General features: G+C 31.0%; 1 protein-coding gene across 2 annotated transcripts in view; it reads right to left on the bottom strand.

The window, feature by feature from the left end:
- Nucleotides 1–25181, bottom strand: part of LOC142328015 (uncharacterized) — a 389144-nt gene that overhangs the window by 273669 nt on the left and 90294 nt on the right. The window lies entirely within an intron of this gene.

Genomic DNA, 25181 nt, shown 5'->3' with positions numbered 1-25181 from the left:
TTCTTTTGTAATTCCTCTCAAAGAAATTAATTTTTTTTTTAATTTCTTGCTCATAATGAATTTATAACAAAATAAATTATTAATATAAAGATCTGAATATTTCACAGCATTTTCAGAAACAATTTTTGAAAATTGAACAGGAATCCTACTATCTTTGATAAAAATTGTTTTATTTTGGGATTTACTCCCTAAAAACAATCTATGAAAAAAATTAAAACCAATCAAATTTATAACAACTTTTGTAAGGAACATTTTTTAACAGATGTAAAACCTGTTCCGTAACGTTTAATTCATTGAGCTACATTGTAGAAAAAAAAAATACAAAAATTAAAATGAATGAAAACTAAAACTGCAATTCCAGAAAACATTTTGTGAAATTTATAACAGAGGGGTTTCACCTCCTGCTAGTATAATACTGTTTTCTACCAACTAGTTGAGGATAAATTTAACTTTGCTTTTAAGATTAAAAATTATAGAAAACTTAGTTCTAAACATTATTGGTTAAAGAATTTTTCAAAATTTTAACAGAGATAAAACTATTTTTTTGTATATTAACATAAATTTAAAGAATACTCTCAATATAATATTATTTTCTAAATTTTGTGTTGGTTTTTCTTACACATAACATATAATACCAGCAAATGATGTATAATTCAGTTAGTAAATTTTAAATAACAAAGTCAATTTGTTTACACCTGTAGAGTTCTAAAATGTTTAATATAGATAATGTATTTTCAGTTCTGTTTCCTGTACTTCTGTATATTTGAATATTGTACTGTCATAAACATGTAAGATACTTCATACTTGACTGAAGAAATGGATAGGTTGTAGGCTTAGGGAACCTTCTTATGGTTTTTTCAGATCATGTTGGCTTTAAATCTGGATAGGTTTGCTTGTAGTAGTACTCTTTCTCCAGACTGTTCGGTCTGATGTATCTCAAGATAGAACAAGATATAGAGTTCATTTGTTTTATTTTGAGTGTCTGTTTTGTACACAAGCACCAATTACTTCATTTACTTTACAGAAGAGTTGGTCAGATCCCACACATAAACAATGTTATGACCTTAATGCTTGCATTGTATGAATGGAAAGTAGTAAAAGAGTGGTTAATATTTCAAAATCACTGCAGTACTTGAAGAGTACTGGGTATGGAGATGATGAAGATCATGAGTACGATGCAGATTAGCAAATAACTTCAGCTGGGGTTATCCAATGAAGAAATGCTTGGTGTTGGTGCAGGTGGGCACAGCGCATATGTCAAGACAATGAACTAATTTACTTCAAGAATACAGATTCTAACTATTTGAGATCAATTTGTATATCATAAGAATTTTGTTACTTTTGCATATAAGTAATCACGGTTTGACATTGCAATTTCGGATGTGAAATACCCTAGAATGTTTTCAATGAATGGTTTTTAATCAAAATTTCAATTATTAAAGTTAAAACACATACAAACATGAAGCTATTTATAGTGTTTTTTTTATCTGCATTGCGTTTTTTTTGTTTATAATTTTTTAATTTAGATTTTATTCAAACTGCTCTTTTTCAGACTGATTGCATGTTTCTCATAATTTATGTTAAGTGGAGGTATCGTTTGCTCACAACCTTAAGTAACTGAGTAGTGATAAGTCAAAAACAAAATGCCAAATAGAAACGGAGATTAACTTTTTTAACTAAATAATGGAGTTAATTAGTTTTTCAGTTCAGGTATTTGTATTTTAGGAGTGATTATCAGCCAGCCTCTGTGGCGTGAGTGGTAGCATATCGTCCCAGGTTCAAATCCCGGTCAGGCATGGCATTTTCACACGCTACTTATCATTCATCTCATCCTCTGAAATAATACCTAATGGTGGTCCCGGAGGTTAAGAAAAAAATTAAAAGAAAAAGACAGAGTGATTATTAGATCTGCTTTTACACAATTGATGTTTCAGTCACTAGTCTTATTTTCCAACCACCACTAGAGAGAATATACATCCAAACAATCTGCACCAGATCTCTCCAAAGACACTTGGCTCTAAACATCATTGAATTCTCATCATGTGTTTACAGGATTAGCATTACATCCACAGAGCTTAAAATAATTAAGGAATTGAAGGTAAGGAAAATAATGAATGATGGGGAAAATTAATCATTTCGCTGATGATCAGCTATGCAAGAAAACATCTACAATTCAAGGGTAGCTCAAGGTCCAGCTAAGAAGCAGGCCTTAGGGCTGTTCACAAGCCCTAAGGTGAACAAGATATTTTCTTTTTGTATAAGAGCACAACATTTCTAAACAATTCTTTTTTAAGATTTAAATATACAATAAAAAAATTACTTTTCTTCTAGAAATTAAAGAGCCACTTGAGATTCAATCACAGTTACAGGAAAGTTATATTTCTGGAAAAAATGATTCAGTTTTCAAAAACTAAATACTTGATTGCATAAATATTACGTTCAGTTCATTAATCAAAATAACATTTAGGAAAAATATGTTTAAAGATGAATTTAATCTATAATTGTATTTATAGATATATAGATCTGAGATTTGTTTTATATTTAGTTTAGATTTGAGTTATATATGACTAAGATTTGCTGATTAAATAGTGAACTTAACCGATGAAATTGAAGCACTCTAAAGTATAATAAAAGAATTAAAAGATGGGATGGAAAAGTACAGAATAAAAATAAAAGTATGGAAAACAAAAAAGGACAAAAAACAGAAGAGAAAAAGCAGTGATGAAAATAAAGGAAGAAAGAACAGAAAAAAATTGAAAAGTACAGATATCAGTGAATATGCTAGCAGAAGAATTAAAAATTCCTTTCCGGCATGTCAGAAGGCGGAGGTAGATTTCACTGGTGGTAAGTAGGGGATAAAAAAGATTTCCACCTTAAAATTAAGAAAAATCTTAATTTACTCAATACGAAAATGGTTGCATGTGAATAAAATTTCACATGTTTAGCATACAACAAGCCCATCTTCTTACAATTCCAGCAATATTTTGGTCATCCCTTGCTGTAAGGGTTGGTCGTATCAAAAATTGTTTCAGCCAAAAGTTATAGGTAAAGTTTAAATAACTATAATCACTTTAAACCGCTTTAATACTATGCCTATTAAGGGAGGTATGATTTTTTTATCTTCGAAACTTCATTTTTTCCATCCCCTAGACCAGTGGTTGGTAATATCAAAAAACTTTGCTTACATAAGTTTTAGGCCGTTATCCAAAAAATAGTAGGAACTTTAAACGAATTCGATATTTTACTTAATAAGTAAGTTATATCGATATTTTTTTATTTTTTTTTAAAAAGCGTTCCCCATTTCCATTCTTATGAACCGATGTTGGCTGTTAACGTACTCGACCGAGATTTCCGAGATTTATTTTTAAGGAACAATCTGAAAGTGATTGACGCAAAATTACGGAAGTTATCGTATCCACAAAAAGTATAATATGTAGCTCAAAAGTTTATATAATATCTATATAAACTTTTGAACTGACGGTGGTTTTGGGATATGGAGAATGTAAACGCGAAGATATATCAAAACTTTCCGGAAGTCGAATCATGGTACCTATTACAATAGGTAGTTTTTTATTAAATCTACCGCAAAGGGACTCCGACAAAGATGTTCCCTATCCTCGTTACTTTTTAATCTTTGCATAGAACTAGCTGTTAATAATGTTAAAGAACAATTTAGATCCGGAGTAACAGTGCAAGGTGAAAACATAAAGATACTACGATTTCCTGATGATATAGTAATTCTAGCTGAGAGTAAAAAATATTTAGAACAACGAATGACATGGATGAAGTCTTTGCAAGAACTACCGCATGAAAATAAACAAGAACAAAACGAAAGTAATGAAATTTAGAAGAAATAAAGTAGATGGACCACTGAATATAAAAAAAGGATGAGGAAAGACTGTGGAGGCAGAAGAATTTTGTTATTTGGGTTGTAGAATTGCTAAAGATGGACGAATCAGGAGCGATATAAAATGCCGAAGCACAGGCGAAACGAGCTTTCAGTCAGAAATATAATTTTCTTACATCAAAAGTTAATTTAAACATCACGAAAACATTTTTGAAATGTTTGGAGCGTAGCTTTATATCAAAGTGGCACGTGGACGATCGTTAAGAAAGTTACCATCTTATGAAATCTACCTAAAACATAGATTGTCCAAAAATAAAATTAAATAAACTATTTTGTAATTTGGTGGGGTTTTACCCATTTACAACTCCTTAAAATTGGATAATTCATTCGGTATGAAAAGCAGATATTTCACGTAAAAGTAAAAACAATAATTTATTTTTAATTTTTATAGATCTTTTACTGATTTTGAATAAAAGTCCATTTAAAATCATGACTTGTTTCTATTAAACATCGGACCTTTAATTATTAAATATCACGTCCTTATTTTCAAGTCATTTAAATATAAAGTGATGCGTTAATATTAAGTGTAAGCTGCTATCCTATCCTATTTTATTATAATTTAATATTAAATTTAAACTTGTTTTCATATAAAAATTCATTATAAGCGTGTCGTTTCACGTGTATTATTCGTAATTTTTTTTATAAATTTTGTTTTTATAAGATAGGGATTTTTAAAACTATTACGTTCTATTAAATGAAATGTTTCACCTCTTTAATTTTTAAATACCAGCAAATGTAATAATATTTTTTATTGCTTTAGACCGGAACACTGGTTTATAATCTATTTAATAATATGTCGACATTAGAATATAACCAACGGCATATATATATATATATATATATATATATATATAGAGAGAGAGAGAGAGAGAGAGAGAGAGAGAGGTTACATGGTTACAAATATATATATGTAACCTTTTACTTCAGGGATATTATCTTTTTTTCTGTTTAGCCTCCGGAACTACCGTAAGGTATTTCTTCAAAATATGAATTAGAGTGATATGTATGAATGTAATTGAAGTGCAGTTTTGTACACTCTCAGTTCGACCATTCCTGAGATGTGTGGTTAATTGAATCCCAACTACCAAATAACACTGTTATCACTATCTAGTATTCAAATCCGTAAAAAGGTTATTCTTGCCTTTACTAGGATCTGAACCTTAGAACTCTCGACTTCGAAATCAGCTGATTTGCGACGAGGAGTTAACCACTAGAACAACCCGATGGATTTACCAATTAAGCCTACTACTCTTCAAGATCTGCGAAATCGAATTGTTACAGCAGTGAATTCAATAAACAGGGACCAGTTACCAATAAAAATAATTTGGGACTAATTAAAATAATTAACTGTTATTTATAAATCTCGATTTTTACATCCTTGTACGAAGTAAAGAAAGTATTGTGATCGCGAAAAATTACGGTTCTCAGATTTCAACGAAAATTTCCATTTGACCATCCCTGAATCAATTTTGACTATTTTCGGGGTAACGTCTGTACGTACGTATGTGCGTTTGTATCTCGCATAACTAAAAAACGAGTAGGCTTAGAATGTTCAAATTTTGGATTTAGGACTGTTGTAACATCTTATTGTGCACCTCCGCTTTTGATTCCAATTGACTTGACCAAAAGTGTCCAAAAAAGCCCAAAATCCAAAACAACTGGGTTTTGGACTTTTTCGTAACTGCAGTAATAAGACCTCATTGAGAGCTTTTCAACGAAATATCATAAGTGGTACTTATTTTCATTGGTTTCAGAGTTACATCCAAATAAAATTTTAATTAATGAAATATTTCGATCTTTCAAGGGGAAGATACAAATCCGACTTCATTTTCTTTCTTTTTTTTTTAATGAAAAGTACGTAAAATTTTATTTCAATAATAACTTCTGATTATTTTTCATATATATATATGAAAAATAATATATAATATAGATAATACATATATATATATATATTTATTGTTATTATTGAATTATTATTTATTGTTAAACTTTTTTACAATCAGAGGTTAATAATTATTAATAAATCAGTATAATTAAAATTTAAAAAAAAAATGAAAAAGAATAGTAGATAAAAAAATGTCCACCTTAAAGTTAAGAAAAACTTCAAATTTACTCAATACCAATAATGGTTGCATGTGAAAAAAAAGTCACACGTTTAGCATACGACAACCTCCATCTTCTAACAATTCCAGCAACATTTTGATCATCCCTTGTCGTAAGGGTTGGTCATATCAAAAATTGTTTCAGACTAAATTTTACGTAATGTTTATAGGACTAACGACCTCTATACACCGATTCGATACTGTGCCTATTAAGAAAGGTATGATTTTTTTGTCTTTGAAACCCCATTTTTTTCCACCCCCCTGTGACAATGATTGGTTATACCATAAAACTCTACTGAGATAAGCTTCAGATCCTTATCGCTCAGGTAGACCTTCAACTTCAAAATCTGACGAAAACGTTGAGCGTGTGAGGGTTTTTGTGAGATCAGACCGTCGTTTAACAATAAGGATGATGAGTGAACAGTTAAATTTAAACACTTTCACCGTACATCAAATTTTGACAGACGATTTGAACATGCGAAAGGTTTGTGCAAAATTGGTTCCGAAAAACCTCACAACGGAACAGGACAATCGAAGAAACGTGTGCGTTGATCTTCTTTAGAGGATTGACAATGACCAAGAATTCTTCAATCGTGTGATCATAGGTGATGAATCCTGGATATCTGAGTACGATCCTGAAACAAAGCGGTAAAGCGAAGAGTGGCACACTCCGTCATCACCTCAACCGAAAAAATGTCGAATGAGCAAATCAAAGATCAAAACCATGCTGATTTGCTTTTTTTGGCAGTAGGGGTATCGTGCATAAAGAATTTGTTCCTCCAGGACAAACTGTCCAAGTGTTTTACAAAGGTATCCTTGAAAGGCTCAGGAAAAGAGTGATTCACGTGAAACCAGACATTGCAGACAAGTAGATGCTTCATCATGACAATGCCCCGTGTCACATGGCTATTTCCATCAGGGAATTTTTCACCTCAAAACGCATTTCTACAGTTCCTCAATCCCCCTATTCACCTGATTTGAGTCCTTGTGACTTTTTCCTTTTCCCAAAATTGAAACATATCTTAAAAGGATGTTATTTTGGAACTCTGGAAAACATTTAAAAGACTGTGACCGATCAGTTAAAAACTGGTAGGGCTTCTACCAGTTGAAGCCTTCCAGCGCTGCTACCAGGAGTGGGAACAACGACTCCGCTAGTGTATAGCTGCCCAAGAGAACTACTTTGAAGAGGATAATATTGTTGCTAGAAAAAAATAAAAACTTTGCTAAGTAAAAAATCAGTTTCATCACTTTTCTCATACACCTCGTATATGTATTATGTATATATAAACTTTTGAGCTGACAGAGGTTTCTGGGTCTGGGGGATGTGAAACGTGAAGATATGTCGAAATTTTCTGGAAGTCCAGTCATGGTACCCATTATAATAGGTAGCTTTCTTATGAAATCTACCTAAAAAAGATCATAAAGAACACCTATACCTATAATAGCAGTGGTAAAGGAAACGTTCAACAACAACAATTGATTGTTATGCAGTGGTATCGATTGATAACTAAGGCAAAAGCAGTCAGTAGTGGAAAGGAGTATTTTTTATATAGTTGGTAAAGATGGACAACAGGAAGAAAAAGAGAGAGGCAACATTCAAGTTTCTAAGATGTCATATACAGAAAGATGAGAGAAAAAATCTATAGACAAAGACAGAAATGATGAGATATTTACCAATATTGATGAGGAAATAGCATACAAGCATAGACTACAAAGGAAGAAAGGAAACTGGCTTATACAAATTTTCAAAGGGAAAGGATTGTTAACAAAAGATCTTAGAGAACAATTAAAAGGAACAAGAGGAAAGAAAGGAAGAAAGTAAATGAAGTTAAAAAGGAGATGTAAAAAGATAAAAAACCAGGCATGATGGGACTGGAATAACTAGAGACAATGCTGATGTAAAGGATCTGTTGCTCACTAAAAACACAATATGATGAAGATGATAAGTGAGATATTCATGCATTATGATGATATGATTGACTCATTTGATTTTTATTGGTAGTTGCTGGTGAATTTTTGATACTATATATAATTTTTTAAATTTTTTTTAAAAGATTGTTAATATACTCGTACAATAATAAATTATATAAACCATGTTAGGAATGGGTTGATTTTACCCATGGCATGTTGGATTACTATCTTATACAGTTGCTGGTGGGCCATGGGGGATTTAGAGAGTATCTTTATACGTTTGGACTTGACTACTCCCCATGTTGTCTGGTTTGTGAGAGTGTGGACGAGACAGCATACCATGTTTTTTTCAGCTGTCCCAGATTCAAGGATCTTAGGAGTGAAGCATTGCATGCAATAGGCAGAAGCGATATCTTTTCACCTGAGGAAGTGCAACGGATCATGCTTGAGGTTGCAAGTAATTGGACAGCTATAGCAATATTTGCCAGAAAGGTAATGCAGGAGTTCTACACCTGGGAGGAGTCCCGCAGGAGTAGGAAAAGAAGGGGTCGCCAGAGGTTGTTTAGGAGGACAGGCTCTTGGCTGAATGCCTAGGATGTTCCCCATATGTGTGGGGGTCGCCTGGGTGTGATGAGGTCAGGGGCATTCCTCTTATACATCCGATGGTGGTGTGTGGCAATTATGTTGTATGTCAGTGATTGTTTATGACTGTGTGTGTTATTGAGGAATGTGTCTGTGATGCGATTGTGTGTATGTGCATGGTGTGCAATTGGTGTGTTGCTGTTGTATGCTGAAAAAGTTTTGACAAATGTGTTGTTGTTAAGGAGATGGATGTGGCTTGTGATGTGTAGCAACATGTGTAACTTGTGGTTGCTGTTGTGATGCGCTTTTGCCTTATGTCATCGTGTTCGTGTATGTGACTTTCTGAGTGGTGTTTGATTATGTGTCTAGGCGTTTTACCTCCTTCCTGATGAAATGCACACCAGCTGTACCAAGAAGGGTGGTAGCCAGGGGTTGAGGTGTAGTCGATAGTGTGCAGGAGTACAATATGCACCTAATATCATCTTGTGAAACCTGTCAACGAGTCTGACACTGCTAATGGGGTTCCTCCACCTCTTTAACGGGGAAAAAAAAAGGAATGGATTGAATGCTAGTTTATCAATAAATAATAATAATTTTCTTAAATAGATTATGAAAAACTATAAACAAACCTATATCAGCAAAAAAGTATAAAACAGAGAAGTGATTGAAATCCATATTGATATATCAAAAAAAGTAGTTATATGATAATAAGTGATAAAAATAAGTTGTCAGAAAATAAATAGTAATTTTAAACATGTTTATTTAAAGGTATTTGTAATTTTTATTTGGAGTGCTTTATTCTTAGACTTCATTTTAGTAATAATTTATTGTTTGTTCTATGAATATTGTACACTTGAATAAGTTATGTATACATGACAGCATATTAATAATTAGTGTAAATGAGTATGTGATGAACACATGGTGTCTAATAAAATCATCATTTAAATACTAATGACATACAAGAAAATTTTGTGCCTGTATACATTATTGAGTAACTTCTGCTACAGGCAAATTTTATTTAATATATCTTAGTTACTTCTACATAAATCATCATGGGCTGAGAGTTGAGACACTGGTATAAACTTAATGACCAATCAAATTCAATTTAAGATTAATTGATTTACATCATTTATATAATATTGTTTTATTTTACTCATGGTCATCAGTCATTTGATATGAGAGATGGACATTTCCACTTTATTCTATACTGCACAAATCTTTTATCATATTTCATCTTAACGTATTTATTAACTCCTACATCCTCAATTATCTACTTCAACTGTTCTAACATTTTACTTCCCTTTCAGTTTCTACCTGTACCTCTTCCCATAATTTCTAAGTGAAATTACTTTAAATGTCTTAAGATGTGACCTACCAACCTAGTTCTTACTTTTATTATAAGATTTATTACAAATTTTATTGTTTTTTTTTTTTTAAATTTTATTAAACTATTATTTCTTGCAATTTAAGTGACTTCATATTTCAAAAAGCTTTATTTTTTTATCTTTCTGGTTTTTTTATTTTTTATAATTCATTGCCACAAAATATTGCATTCTATAACTATCTATTTCAAAAATGGATAAATAATTTTATAAAATATATACATTTGATAAAAAAAAATATATTTTTATCAAATTAGAAAACATCTTTATAGTAGCACTACAATTTATTGTTTAAGAAAGGGCTTTAAACTACAGTTAAATGCTATTCTTAATAAATTTCTACCCCATTTAAAAGATTTATGAATTTTTTAAAAACAAAATTAAAAGGCATTCTTTTATAGAAGCAAAACACTTCTTTTTTTTAATAAAAAAAAATTCCACATTTTTTTAGATCTTTGTTAAATACATACAATACTTGTAATATATGTTCAAATAATTAACATCAACACATTCTAAATTGTTATTTTTGGAATTGATTTTATTTATCTAGTATTTTCACATTTTTACTTTACTGTTATTTCATTATAGTATTTTGAATAAATTATAGATTTTTCTTTTAATACCTTTATATATAGTTGCATCAGCAATTAAAGAAATTAGCGACATCAGTGTAATATAACTGTACTGGTAAATTTGTAGTCTTGAATAAACTCAGGTTGACTACTACTGAGACGTGTGGTTAATTGAAACCCAACCACCAAAGAACACCAGTATCCATGATATAGTATTCAAATCCCAATAAAAGTTAGGATTTTTTATTAGGATTAGTCCTTTAATAGGATTTGAACTTGAGAACTTCGACTTCAAAATCAGCTGATTTACAAATACGAGTTTACCGTTAGACCAACCCAGTGGGTTATTATAGATTTTAATTACTTCTACATTTTGAAACATTATTCTGATACAGATTTTATAATAATTTACGTTAATTTGTCCAGTGACAGTTTCTTTTTTATCCATGAAATAACACATCAATCCATTCTTGAAGAGGTCTACATAATAATCTACCAATCTGAATAATTTTTTTTAAAAATATGATCCATTCGTCAAATAAGCTGAAAAATGTGGGATACATAATGATAATTTTCCAGCTTATGAAAAACACCAAGCCTGATTCAAGACTTAAAAAAATTTATTTCAGATTTAAAAAAATCTGAAACCTGAACCTTTCAGATAAAAGTCTGAGATGCTAGTGTTCTGCCATGGAGATTATTTAATTATTTATTAATTTTTTTCATTGATTTTCAGATATTTTAGAGAACTTGTATTTCCTATACTTATATTTGATATCAATTGATATTTTCTAGATGTATACTATGCCTGCTAGCACTAAAAAACAATCTTTTATAAGATATTAAAAATAAAGCATTATTCTGTTTTTAATATTACGTAATTTGTGATTAATTCTATTGACAGTATGTAAAAATTCTTCTGCAAGAAATTGAACATTTTTATCTTAGTCTTAACTTATAAGTTTTCCTCATATCTCTTTGTTTTAATGTTATTCTTTGGTATAAAGAGAGCATAATAAATCATTATTCAAATGAAATCACCAGGATAAATGCTTAAGAACAGTTATAAAAATTTTAAACTGAGTATTTTGACTGTTAAATAATAATCACCACTAAGTAAAGAGGAATCAGTAAAAGTAAATACAAAACGTGAAACTCAAAATAAATATATATTAAAATAAAATAAATATTAACACTAAGAAAAAAATTATTAAAAAAAGAAGATAAATAAAACAAAAAACCAATATTAACAAAAATTATTTCTACCACTTTTATAAAAAAAAAAATGAACGTTAACCAAAATATGATGTAATATGATTTCAACAGTGACATTAAAAATGAATGGTTATTGAATATATTGTAAACCACAAAAAAGGGGTTGTTTTTATTTATTATAAACAAGCCCATAGCAAAGAAATGATGTATGGTATTTGTTTTTATTGGTAGTTGATGAATATACTCTAAACCACATAGAGTTTGTTTTTATTTATTTATTTTTATAAATTCAGGTAGTAATAGTTCTTATTAATGTTTTATGAGTACTGGGTTTTATTTTTTTATGTATGTATTTTTCCTAGCAGGATATGAATACTTTAATACAATATATTATTGCTTCACATTTTATTACTTCTTTATTCATACTGAAAAGGAAGAGCTTTGTAATTTCTATACCTAAAAAAAAAATGGTAGGCCTATATCAAATTTTTATGAAAATTTTATTTTTAGGCAGTTTCAATAGAATAAATGTTGTCTATTAATATATCTTTACATCTTTATTTCATTTTTTCAAAAATTACTGAAAAAGGTTTTATCAAATTTTGCATATATGACCCAAGAAAGCATACTAATTTTTAACTTGATCCTTTTTGGGGGAATTATGCCCATACTAACCCCAATTTAAGAGTGAAACTTGTCAAAAACTTAATAAGTGACAACCTAGGATTTAAGAGAAAAATAAATTATCTAATCTATGTTTTTTTTTGGAAAAAATGATGAGTGAGCGATAGGTATTTGGAACACACACACACACACACACACACACACATATATATATGTATATTGAATCATATATATATATATATATATATATATATATATATATATATATATATACAATTACATTAATTATAATAATTTTTTTATCATTTATTTTAAGTTTTCTTTTTGTATTTATATTTACATTTATTAATTCCTCTATATGCACTGATGATTGTTTAGCAATCAAAATGTGCATCTGATTTTCAATTTGTAGTTTTGTAAAAATCTAGTGTTGAAAATTTCTTTTTGTGACTTCATTTTGTTTGTTTTTAAACTGGATTTATCTCATAATACATTTATGTCATTCAGTACTTCTTTGAACTTGTTTTTAATCATACTTAACTTTAATTTAGCTGAGAAAAAATGTTACAAGTTAAACTTTGTTTATATTTTATTTATTCTTGGGTTGTTCTGATATTTCCCTTTCAATTTATTTATTATTTCTTTAATATAAAAATGTTAAAAATCGATGATGTATAGACTCCATCGCATGTAGGATGGAGTTCATCCTACATTGAAGCACTACATTTATCATCATAGATACCTGACTCTAGTACAGCTTGTTAAAATTATTATTCTTCCTTAAAATTATAAATATTTATTCAACTTTAAACTATCAAGTGGCATCTTAAAATTTACCAACACCATCCATGTTGCTTTCTTATTTCTTAATCAGCTTTTCAAAATTAATTTGAAATATAAAATTTCCTCTCATTTACCCATACTCTTCTTGTCTAGTATACACCACTTCTCATATTCTATAATGATAATGGGAGTTAAAAAGAAATCTATAAAACCAAAATAAAAGGTTGAGATGCTACCACTCTGCCAATCTTCTTGGCGGAGTGGTAGCACCTCAGTTTTTCATCAAGGGTCCCAGGTTCAAATCCTGCTCAGGCACAGTATCTTTCAAACGCCACATAATTCCATTACCATATTCTCACATACAAGCTCAACTATAAGCTTCTGGGGTGAATTAATTCATCAAGCAAGCAAAAAAAAAAAAAAAAATTACAAGTAATTACAAATGCTATATTCAAAACATAGACAATCTTCACCCTCAATGAAATTTAAGTTTTCTGTAATTACTTGAGAATAAAATTGAAAAGATATTTAAAAAATTTTTGTTTTGATAAAAGAATTGTTCACGTGGGAAAATGACAAATTGTACTTTGTGTCTGCACAAACTGCAGTCTATATACATTAAAAGTGTCATTCAAAGTGTCAATTCTGCTACCATTTGGAACAAAAGTTACTTTGCTTTTAAGATTAAGTAGTATAATGTTTCATTCAGAAACCTTTAGAAATATTAAAGCCATTTATTATGGAAATAATAAATGCTTTTTAATATTGAGAATAAATACAGATGTTCAAATTAAATGCATTTTTAGTATTAACAAAAGTTAAAATTACTGAAGGGCTCCTATATATATATATATATATTTGCTGTAGAAGATTAATACGTGTGTTATAATTAAGATTTATTTGAAATAGTTACTAACATAAAACGTGTTGAACTCAACTTCTAACCTATCGGGTAAATAGTTGCATTTTTAATTTCAGTTCCTTCATATCACTCAGTCTTGTTAAAGACTCAACATAGTTGTATTTTGTTCTAACAATTTCATTTTCAAGTAGTACATCGATGGGAGTATCACATCTGTTGTTCGCATCGGTGGCATCCTGACTGAGGCAAGAACAAGGCTGAGAGATGCCTTTGGCCTGGGTTCTGAAGATGACCTCTGGTAAAGCCCAAAGAGCTAGGTACGGGTGGCATGGTGACTGAAACTGCCACCTGGAGGGTGTCTTTCCCTATGGGGTCAGGATGTAACATAAAAAGTCATATATATCTTTTACATAACATGTTCTTTGTATTAATTTATTTTGTCTCAAATGATTTATTGATAAATAAGGAAAATATTACTTGTTTTTTATATGTCAATGTTATAGCAATGTGCCTATGTTATCCTATAGATAAAATAAACAATTATGTACATTAACAGTATTCCATAAACAGGATTCATTTTTTTTCTATGTTGAGTACTGTTTACCTTTGTTAGCTCATTATTTTTTTTTTTGTTGACGTGTTTTAAAAGCACTCTGTTGTCAAACTTATTGTACTGGTACTTTTAAATTTCTGTTAATCTTTAAGTAGCATTTATTTAGTCACCACATTTAATAAAAGAAAGACATACCCCAATGAAAATGGAAAAATCAGCAAAATTAATTCTCAAAAGTGTTAACAGAAGAAGAATGAACATTTTAGAAAATTTAGAAATATTTAAATTAAAGCATAATAATAATATGATCATTAATGAACAGATCAACAATCAAGTGGAAGTCCTTTTCAAGAACTTCAATTTATTGAAACAGGAAATAAGATAAATGAAATTAAAAGATAAGTAAAACCATTAATAACAAATATTCAAGAAGGCCAGATAAGGTGTGACACCAAATAAAGGGAGAAGCATTGACTATTTATATAAAGACTAACAGAAACAGAAATTTAAAAGTACCAGTACAATAAGTTTTGAGAATGGAATTATTCCAAAACGCATCAACATATAATAAAAAAATGAATCTAAGAAATGTAAACAGTACTCAATGTAGAAATTATAGTGTTCTTAGCAGAAAAGATAATAGTAATTATTACCTTAATAACAATAGAATTAATTTTTTATGCATATTGAACAATTACTTAAATATAGATGTAATAACAAATCTACTTGCAAATAGAAACTCAACTTTTACATAAAGCTTTCATTGGATATTAAGCTTTTGTAACGAATAAAAAAAAACCTATACTGTTATATCCACAATCTATATGTGTTTATACATAAATACACATATGCGCGCACACACACACAAATACTACTGTTCCTGAAGAGAAATGATTATTTACAAAGAAAGTTACATTATGTTATGAAAAAAATAAAATTAACACTAAAAAATGGGTTAATGGGGATATAAAAGAGTTACTGTTATTTTTATCATATGAAAGTGATAATTTTCTTCACAAGTGAACTATGCCGTGTAAAACTTAAATTAAAAGGTTTTTAAATAAAATTCTATATTTCATTCACTCAACCAAGTTAAAAATTGGTGACAGTTTTTAATTTTTGTGATAAAATTGTATAACAAAGATTATGTTATACATACATATATATTTTATAGAATTGTTTCTTAAGTATGCTTAAAATATAGATACAATAATAAATCTACTTGCAAATAGCAACTCCATTTTTATATAAACTTTCATGGTATGTTTATTGGCTTTTTTTGTTAGCTAGACTGTAGCTCCTTTTTTGGTTCTTTTAAACCTGTACTACACCTTACTCCTCAATACTGTTCTATAAAAATAGAGTTGTAACCTATTTTTCTCAATGGTTTTAGTCATAAACAAAAGTTTCAAAGCTATTTAAAAAAAAAACAGAAACCCGTAAACAAACTTAGTTATGGAAAGTGAAATTTTCCTTTTCTTTCACACTGAGTGATATGTACTTTTGTACATCAGTATTCTAAACTTGCAAAAATGTAAGTGATATTTAACTCTGCTATATTCTCTCCATTCATCACTGGGTCTGAATATCAATATACTCAATACAATAACTTTGGACATTCTACCGAGTCTTACACAATCAGGTTTTTTCTCACTCATAAGAAATACAATGACAGATTTTGCAGAGTAACTAAAATAATGTGTATTTCTATGATGAAACATTAATCCTGCTGTAACCAGTGAAGAAAAATGTAACAGTAAGATATTATTACCTTGATCAAAACCTATTTTCTGATTTTCCTTAGGTAAAAAATATCTCACTTCCTGGAGTATCCTTCAAAAATTATTGACATCCACATGTCACTATAGTAACATATGAATAACATTATCAAGGAAGCACTGATAAATTTTCAGTACTGGAATGTTTGATTTTGTGTTATAGCAGACCACAACAAGAACATGGTCTACCATAGATGGCTGGTTGCATGACAATGCTCTGAAAAATGTTCATTCATTTCTATGTTTACATTGATAAGAAGCAGAACTTATCCTTTTCATGTCAAATGTTACATTTTTCATGAATGAGATTTTAGCAACTTATTTTGTCATCATTTGCCTATGGATATCCAAAAGCAAGAATCATTTTTGTGTCATTTGATTTCTGTAATTTAGGTTAGGTTTTTTATCGCTTTAACTTAAAATAAATTTTATGTGAGAATTTTTTATTTTTCCTGAAAAAAGAACTGTAAAATGAATATATATACACGAGAATATTAAAAATATAAAGTTACAAAATTAAAAATTTTTTGATTAAATTTTGTTTTGATTACATATTTTATATGTTGTAATTTTAATTTTTTATTTAATGTATGATTTGAGAAAAAAAAGAAAAGTTTAACTGATGATGAGGGCTAAACCTTGAAAGTGCTATTAAAAAATAATAATCATAAGGTAAGAAGCATTATTAAATTCTGTACTATTTGTTGGTAAACGGTTTTTATACTTTTGTCTTTGATATATATATATCCTATTTTAAAAGGGAATTAAAATATTTTTATACAGATTGATGTACTTGCTGTATATGAACTCACATACAGGAAGATGGTATTTTTTTTAAAATGTTAGTCGCTTCAAAATATTATTAATTATATCAATGAAAATAAAACTTATTTAATCCCACAATAAATACCTTAACAAATACTACAAGTTAAATATTCCATGTATGACCCACCTGTATTTTTGTATCAATAAACATTTATGATTAAATTAAAATTAATTAAATATAATACACCTATACTGATTTAAATCGAATTTTAGAAAAATGGAAGTCTGGTTTTACTTGACAAGCTTGTTGGCTACTAGTTTAGTTAAACATTTTGTAAACTCCCACTTAGGAAATGCAAATACCCTGGAGTCACGATCCCACGAGCTGTAATAAAACACCCTCTTCACCGACTATTAGGAGCCAAGATTGTACCACAGATGAAGAAAGGGTGGTAAATAATGAAATTCACATGATATCTATTAAGTAAAAGGATGAGCTTCATTCTAAAGGATGGTACAGAAAGGCAAATATCAACCCACACAGGAACGACAGTATTAAAATGGTATACAGGCTTAATTTTAGCCTCCTACACAAAGTTATTTGTTTTTTTGACAAACCGTACCATTTTATTCAATATTTACAGTATCAAGTAAATTATTAAAAGGGGAAAAGTGAGACACCCATATTTCTCACACTTAAAATTCATTAATTTCTTTCTGGCTGAGCGTTCAGATATAAATAATAAATTCTAATTTATAAAAACAAATATTGATAATTATATTTTACCCTAGCAAAGCTATTGTTATATAACATTGTACAGAACTACGACAAAATACGTATTATAGATGCGGCAACATCGCTCAATCAACTGAAACCATCTGATCGAGCAAAATGCCAGGGGTTGGGGATAAAGAGAAAGGAAGAGAAAGCAGTAGGGAGATGAACGAACGGCAGACAACAACACGACTACCCTGCGCTGTTGCTACAAAGTATTGCGCAATCGACAACCGACGACCCTATTTCATTTACTAACAAATAACACTGGCGCGCGCGCGCACACACACACGCAGGCAAACACCAGGACTAAGCTATGGACGGCTGGGCGCGTGTACTATTTATTGCAACGTGAGATAAGATCACGTTATTTTTGAAATTGTAATACAGCCTAAGTTAGAAACTCACCAGCCAGCAGGATTTGATTAAAACATTTTATGTAGTATTATCTCTAAAAAAAAAAAAAATAAGGACTATAAATAAGAAAAACTTTTTAATCATTTAATTTTCCTAATTCCCTTATATTATATCAGGTGCGGTTCTTTTAATCATCAATTCTTTGTTTACGTAATACTCAGGTGTAAAATTTGAAGCACCTGAAATTAAAAAAAAAAATTATTTTATAACAAACTGTTTAATTTTGGATGTTTTTCGTAGCGTTTTGGAAAAGCTTTGAGTTTTTCTTGAAAATGCACCCAAGTCAAGATTTTTCTAATGGTACCTAAATTTTCATCTTAAGACAGATGCCCTAAACTATAAATCAAACACGAATAAAAGTGTTAAAAAATTTCCTTATATGAATAATATTTTATTATTTTCTACATAATAATTGTAGTTAGAAATATTCTCACTAGTGTTACTGTAGAGAAGGGTGTTGTCAGTTGAATAACGATTTATTGTTATGAGTAAATTAATTGTATTGTCTTTGTATAAGACACATTTTTGTTATGCATGATGAAAAAAAAACTTTTAAATTACATACATCCAATCAATTTTAAAATCTGTTAATTTTTAACAAATTAAAAAAATATTTAATAGATTATCTATTTTTAAATGTGATTTAAAAAATGAAATAATACTTTAATTTGTTCAGCCCTATATCTATCGGGAAAATGATGCATTTTTTTACGATTTAAAATTCGTAATAATTATGCTTATATGAAGCTTATTCAAATAAATAAGCAAAACATATAAATACTTCTTTTTTTTTTTGTCTTCAGTCATTTGACTGGTTTGATGCAGCTCTCCAAGATTCCCTATCTACTGCTAGTCGTTTCATTTCAGTATACCCTCTACATCCTACATCCCCAACAATTTGTTTTACATACTCCAAACGTGGCCTGCCTACACAATTTTTCCCTTCTACCTGTCCTTCCAGTATTAAAGCGACTATTCCAGGATGCCTTAGTATGTGGCCTATAAGTCTGTCTCTTCTTTTAACTATATTTTCCAAATGCTTCTTTCTTCATCTATTTGCCGCAATACCTCTTCATTTGTCACTTTATCCACCCATCTGATTTTTAACATTCTCCTATAGCACCACATTTCAAAAGCTTCTAATCTTTTCTTCTCAGATACTCCGATTGTCCAAGTTTCACTTCCATATAAAGCCATACTCCAAACATATACTTTCAAAAATCTTTTCCTGACATTTAAATTAATTTTTGATGTAAACAAATTATATTTCTTACTGAAGGTTCGTTTAGCTTGTGCTATTCGGCATTTTATATCGCTCCTGCTTCGTCCATCTTTAGTAATTTTACTTCCCAAATAACAAAATTCTTCTACCTCCATAATCTTTTCTCCTCCTATTTTCACATTCAGTGGTCCATCTTTGTTATTTCTACATTTCATTACTTTTGTTTTGTTCTTGTTTATTTTCATGCGATAGATCTTGCGTAGGACTTCATCTATGCCGTTCATTGTTTCTTCTAAATCCTTTTTACTCTCGCCTAGAATTACTATATCATCAGCAAATCGTAGCATCTTTATCTTTTCACCTTGTACTGTTACTCCGAATCTAAATTGTTCTTTAACAACATTAACTGCTAGTTCCATGTAAAGATTAAACAGTAACGGAGATAGGGAACATCCTTGTCGGACTCCCTTTCTTATTACGGCTTCTTTCTTATGTTCTTCAATTGTTACTGTTGCTGTTTGGTTCCTGTACATGTTAGCAATTGTTCTTCTATCTCTGTATTTGAACCCTAATTTTTTTTAAAATGCTGAACATTTTATTCCAGTCTACGTTATCGAATGCCTTTTCTAGGTCTATAAACGCACGTTGGTTTGTACTTCTTTATGTGAAAAATATCAAACATATTGAAGTTTTCAAATTTTTTAGATATAAAATATATAACAATAAAATAAATTTAGATATATATCGTAAACCTTCAAATGATACAGTAATTAATATCAATTCATTTCATCCATGGTCTCAAAAGATGGCTGTTTTTAATGCATTTATTTATAGAGCCAAACATTATCTAAAAAATGATAAAATTTCTTTAAACAAAGGAGTAGTAATAATTAAAAATATTCCTATTGCTAATGGTTATAATATTAAAATATAAATAAATGATACAATAAATTAATTAACTAAAATACAAAATTATTACCAGATAAAAAGGAAAAAATATATAAAAAATGTACACATTCCATCTAGTCTAGGAATTGAAAAGTCTTATAAAAGCTAACATAAAACCCGCATACGAGGAACTACCCAAAAGTTCGGGGAATTTGAATTTCGCGCGCGAACAACTGCTGGTACGACCTGCTGCCGCTAGATGTGGCTAACAGTTCTCTATGTGAATCAGTGTTCCAACAGCTGTGACGGTGAGAGGCTGCATTGTTGACTTTTGTGCGGTTGTGTAACGTTGTGTTTTACTGCTTCGGCGAAGTTCTAAATGACAGATTTTAAAGAGCAAAGAACCTGCATCAAATTTTGATTCATGCTTAAATAAACTGGTGCAGAAATCCATCGCATGCTTGTAGAAGCATTTGGTGACAATGCTATGAGTAAAAGTAAAACTTTTTTGTGGTACAAATGATCCACAGATGGACGAACGACAGTCGATAACGATGAGCGTTCAGGAAGAGCATTAACAAGCGCAACACTGGAAAACATCGCGAAAGTGCGAGAGGCTATTGTTGCAGATCGTATACAAACAATCCATGATGTTTGTGCAATCGTACAAATGTGATATGGGTCCGTGCAACGCATCTTGTCGGAAAATTTGAACATGAGACGCATTGCTGCAAAATTCGTACCGAAACTGTTGAACAGCGACCAGAAACAAAATCGCGTAGCTGTCTGTAGTGAATTAAAAAATTCAGCAAGAGATGACCATAACTTTATCTCCAACATCATAACCGGTGATGAGACATGGGTGTACGGGTATGACCCTGAAACTAAGCAGCAGTCGTCGCAGTGGAAGTCGCCAAGTTCGCAGCAACGTGAATTACATGATGATTGTTTTTTTCGACATCAAAGGCATTATCCATAAGGAATTTGTTCCTCTTGGTCAAACCGTCAATGGGATGTTATATTGTGAAGTTTTGAAGCGGTTACGTGAAAGCATTAGGCGCAAACGTTCAGATCTGTGGAGTAACAACAGTTGGATTCTGCACCATGACAACGCGCACGCGCACACATCGCTAGCCGTTCGGAATTTCTTGGCTTCCAGAAAGACGGTAGTGATTCCCCACCCACCCTATTCGCCTGACCTTGCCCCGTGCGACTTTTTTCTCTTTTCGAAAATAAAATTTCAATTGAAAGGCCGTCGTTTTAACACAATTGAGGAGATTCAGGAAGAAACGCAGAACGTGCTTCTAAGATTTACACCTGCAGACTTCCAGGGATGCATGGAATCATGGGAAACACGCTGGGATCACTGTATCAATGCCCAAGGGGATTACTTTGAAGGAGACAGTGGAAATTATAAGTTATGGTAAGCTATTTTATTTTTATGGTAAAATTCCCCGAAATTTTGGGTAGCACCTCGTATACTACAAATAATAAATTAATCAATTATATTAATAATAATTATAATAAGATATTATACTCGTATAATAATGATCGTATAATATTGGTATGACCAATCATAAATTCTCTGTACGTCCAAAAGAAGGATGAAATTTGATGTTTGACTGCCCTGCTCTTGGGGGACCAGAGACCGGGCCATCCTGGAACTTACAGGTCAACGGGAAAAATTGGCCACTCACAAGCGGCGAGTCAGTGTGGCGAAAGCCGCATTGTCGGACCGTGTGGGAGTTCCTTGATGCGGTTGCTTTGTTCAACCGACATCAGTAGTTTACTTAAGGAAAAGACTCCTACCGCACTGCTGTGGGAAGCTAACCTAGAGATATGGCTGATCACCAGCCAATTAAGGCTCCAAGCGCTTTAATATGGCAGACAGGTACTTGATGGCATTCAGCGACCTAGGCGTGGCAGCGAATTGCTGTCTAGACGAAGTAAATTTCAATTTATGGATGTCATATATATTTTTAGTAGTTGCCGGGGTGCGCCTACCCATTTTAGAAAATATATGACAAGTGAACGGTTGGGACACGTAAGCCGGTAGTGTATGGCACCGCGCTTAGTCCGCTCACGCTGTTAGGTAAGCTCTAGGAGCTATTTAGGACATGACGGTAAACTGTTTCGAGGCTCAGCAGCCGTTTGTGGCACAGACATTCGGTCTTATGCTTTAGGGCAACCGAATGGGGTGGTGACAGGAGAAATTCCAAGCAAACCAACTATCTAAACGTCCAAAAGAATACATGAGTGATATAAAAAACAATAAACTAGAAAATTATAACTTCGCTAAACATATATTAGATAAATGTCGTGCATACAACCCAAATACTTTTATGAAAATTATAGAAATATCTTATAATTATTATAATGCATATAATTTAGAAAAATATCACTTTTTTGTTGCTTTTACGACCTCATAGGATCACTTTAGTTCAATTTCTGGGCCAGTCCATTTTGTAATCGGTTTTTCTTATTTCCGAATCGTATGAGTCGTTTTATTCTTGCTTCTTTTCTTTTTGCCCACATTCTTTTGAGGTGTTCTGATCTATGGCGCCTGTCCTCGTCTGAATACACCCTGTTGGATTTCTTTTTGATTTTAAGTTCAAATGTTATCGTATTAGTTTTAATTAGTTTGTCGTATTTTTCAGATTTTGTGATTAGATCTTCTTTGTAGATTCTCAACTCTTCCATATCTTTTCGGATTTCCTTTATCCATTTCGATTTTGTTGTTCTTTCCCAGAATAAGTTAATTATTTAGTTTGCAAGTCTAGTGTTTTCTGATCTAAGTTGGTGCCCCAAGAATGAAATTCTTTTTTTCCTGAAGAAATTTGTTAGCGGGGTTATTATTTTATATACTTCTTCATTTGGGATTATTCTCCACTGTCCTTCTACTATGTTTTTCTTGTTTATGCATTTTCTGACTATCTTCCTTTCTATCTTTTCGATCCTTTCTACTTCTCCGATTTTGTATGGTCCGAAGAGAGTCTCGCTGGCGTATTGTATTTCTGGAAAAATTACTGTTTGGTAATACATCACATTTATAGTAAACAAAAAGTCTAATTAATAAGCAAAATATTTTTAAAGATCATAAATTGTTTAAACACGCCCATTTTTTTAATATTTTATTTCAAATAAAGTATCATTCGTACAAAATGGTTCTCGTTGATTTTACTTTATTCCACCAGATTACACTGTAAATTTCAATCAGTATACTGATAACTAGTAATCAGTTATGTCTGCTTAATATTTTAATTTTTTAACTTTATTTTATAATATATTTTAATCTCCTGATGATAGTCTAAGGACTGAAAGATCTTGAGAAGATAAAAATTAATCGCTGGTAAGGTGGATTTGAACTGTTTAATAACATTTAATAATTCATCTTGAAGATGTAAAAATATGTATAAAGAAGGATTTATGTCCGGACTAAAGGTATCCAAACGTAATAGCCTATATTTATAAAACCAATCATCGTAATCTCTTAAACGTAGCCTTAATCGACAGGAAATATCTCCAAGATTTACTTTATATACTCTCAAGGTCAATAAAATACGCATGCGCAGGCAAACCGACTTTAAGAGAGAATGGAAATTGAGTTTCACAAACTGGAAATCATCCAAAAGTTTCAGTTCGTGATGAGACTGTGGATCGTGTACGCGGTGTTTTCACTCCAGTCGAGGAAAGTCAATTAGGCGAGCTAGTTAGGAAGTGCAAATTCCTCTTTCCACTGTTGACGACATTGTTCATAAGCGGCTCCGTTTGCGAGCGTACAAGTGAAACTCCTTCATTTCATTTAACCAAATGATCGCTGCCTACGATATCAGTTTGCCGCAGAGGTAACACACCGTGTCAAAAACAATCCTAATTATCTTAATACTTAGTTATTTAGTGATTAGGTAATCTTTCATACGTGCGGGAAAGTTAATAGACATAAATGTCAAATTTTGTTTACATCCATACAGTAATAGAAAAAATCCCTTTCGGCACTCCGGAAGGCGGAGGTAGATTTCACCGTTGCTAAGTAGGGGATAAAAAAAATTTCCACCTTAAAGTTAAGAAAAACTTCAAATTTACTCAATATGACAATGGTTGCATGTGAAAAAATGTTTCACATGTTTAGCATACGTCAAGTCCCATCTTACAATTCCAGGAATATTTTGGTCATCCCTTGCCGTAAGGGTTGGTAAGATCAAAAATTGTTTCCGACAAAAGTTTCAGGTAATGTTTAGAGGACTAATGACCACTTTAAACTGATTCGATACTGTGCCTATAAGGGAGGTATGATTTTTTTTTTGTCTTCAAAACTCCGTTTTTTCCACCTCCTAGGCCAATGATTGGCGATATCAAAAAACCCTCAACTTACATAAGTTTTGGGCCCTCATCCAAAGAATAGTAGGAACTTCAAACGAATTCGATATTTTACTTAATAAGAAAGCTACAGCGATATTTTGTTTTTTCGAATAAGCCCCCCCCCCCCCATTTGCACCCCCCATGTTCCGATTTTGGCTGTTAACAAACACAACCGAGATTTTGGGACGAGTTATTTTTCCGAATCTATATTTACACAAAATTTCTTATTTATTTTCACCAGTAGAACATGTCTTGAAGTTTGTTACATTTTTCATGGATCGCTCTATATTTACGGGTTATTCAATAAAAATAATCTTGTCTATCTTTTCAAGTTGGGTTTCATGAGAGTTTTTTATGTTTTAGTAGCCGGAAAAGGTGTAGCAAGCGAACGGTGAGCATAAAATAACTATTCTTATCTATTTGAATTATATCTTTAACGATGAATTTGATATTTTACTAATTAGCTTCATAATAAATATAAAAA

This window comes from Lycorma delicatula, chromosome 7 (assembly GCF_047948215.1).
Source record: "Lycorma delicatula isolate Av1 chromosome 7, ASM4794821v1, whole genome shotgun sequence".
NCBI lineage: Eukaryota > Metazoa > Arthropoda > Insecta > Hemiptera > Fulgoridae > Lycorma > Lycorma delicatula.
Note: the sequence above shows the minus strand (reverse complement) of the source record. Positions and strands in the feature narration are given on the sequence as shown.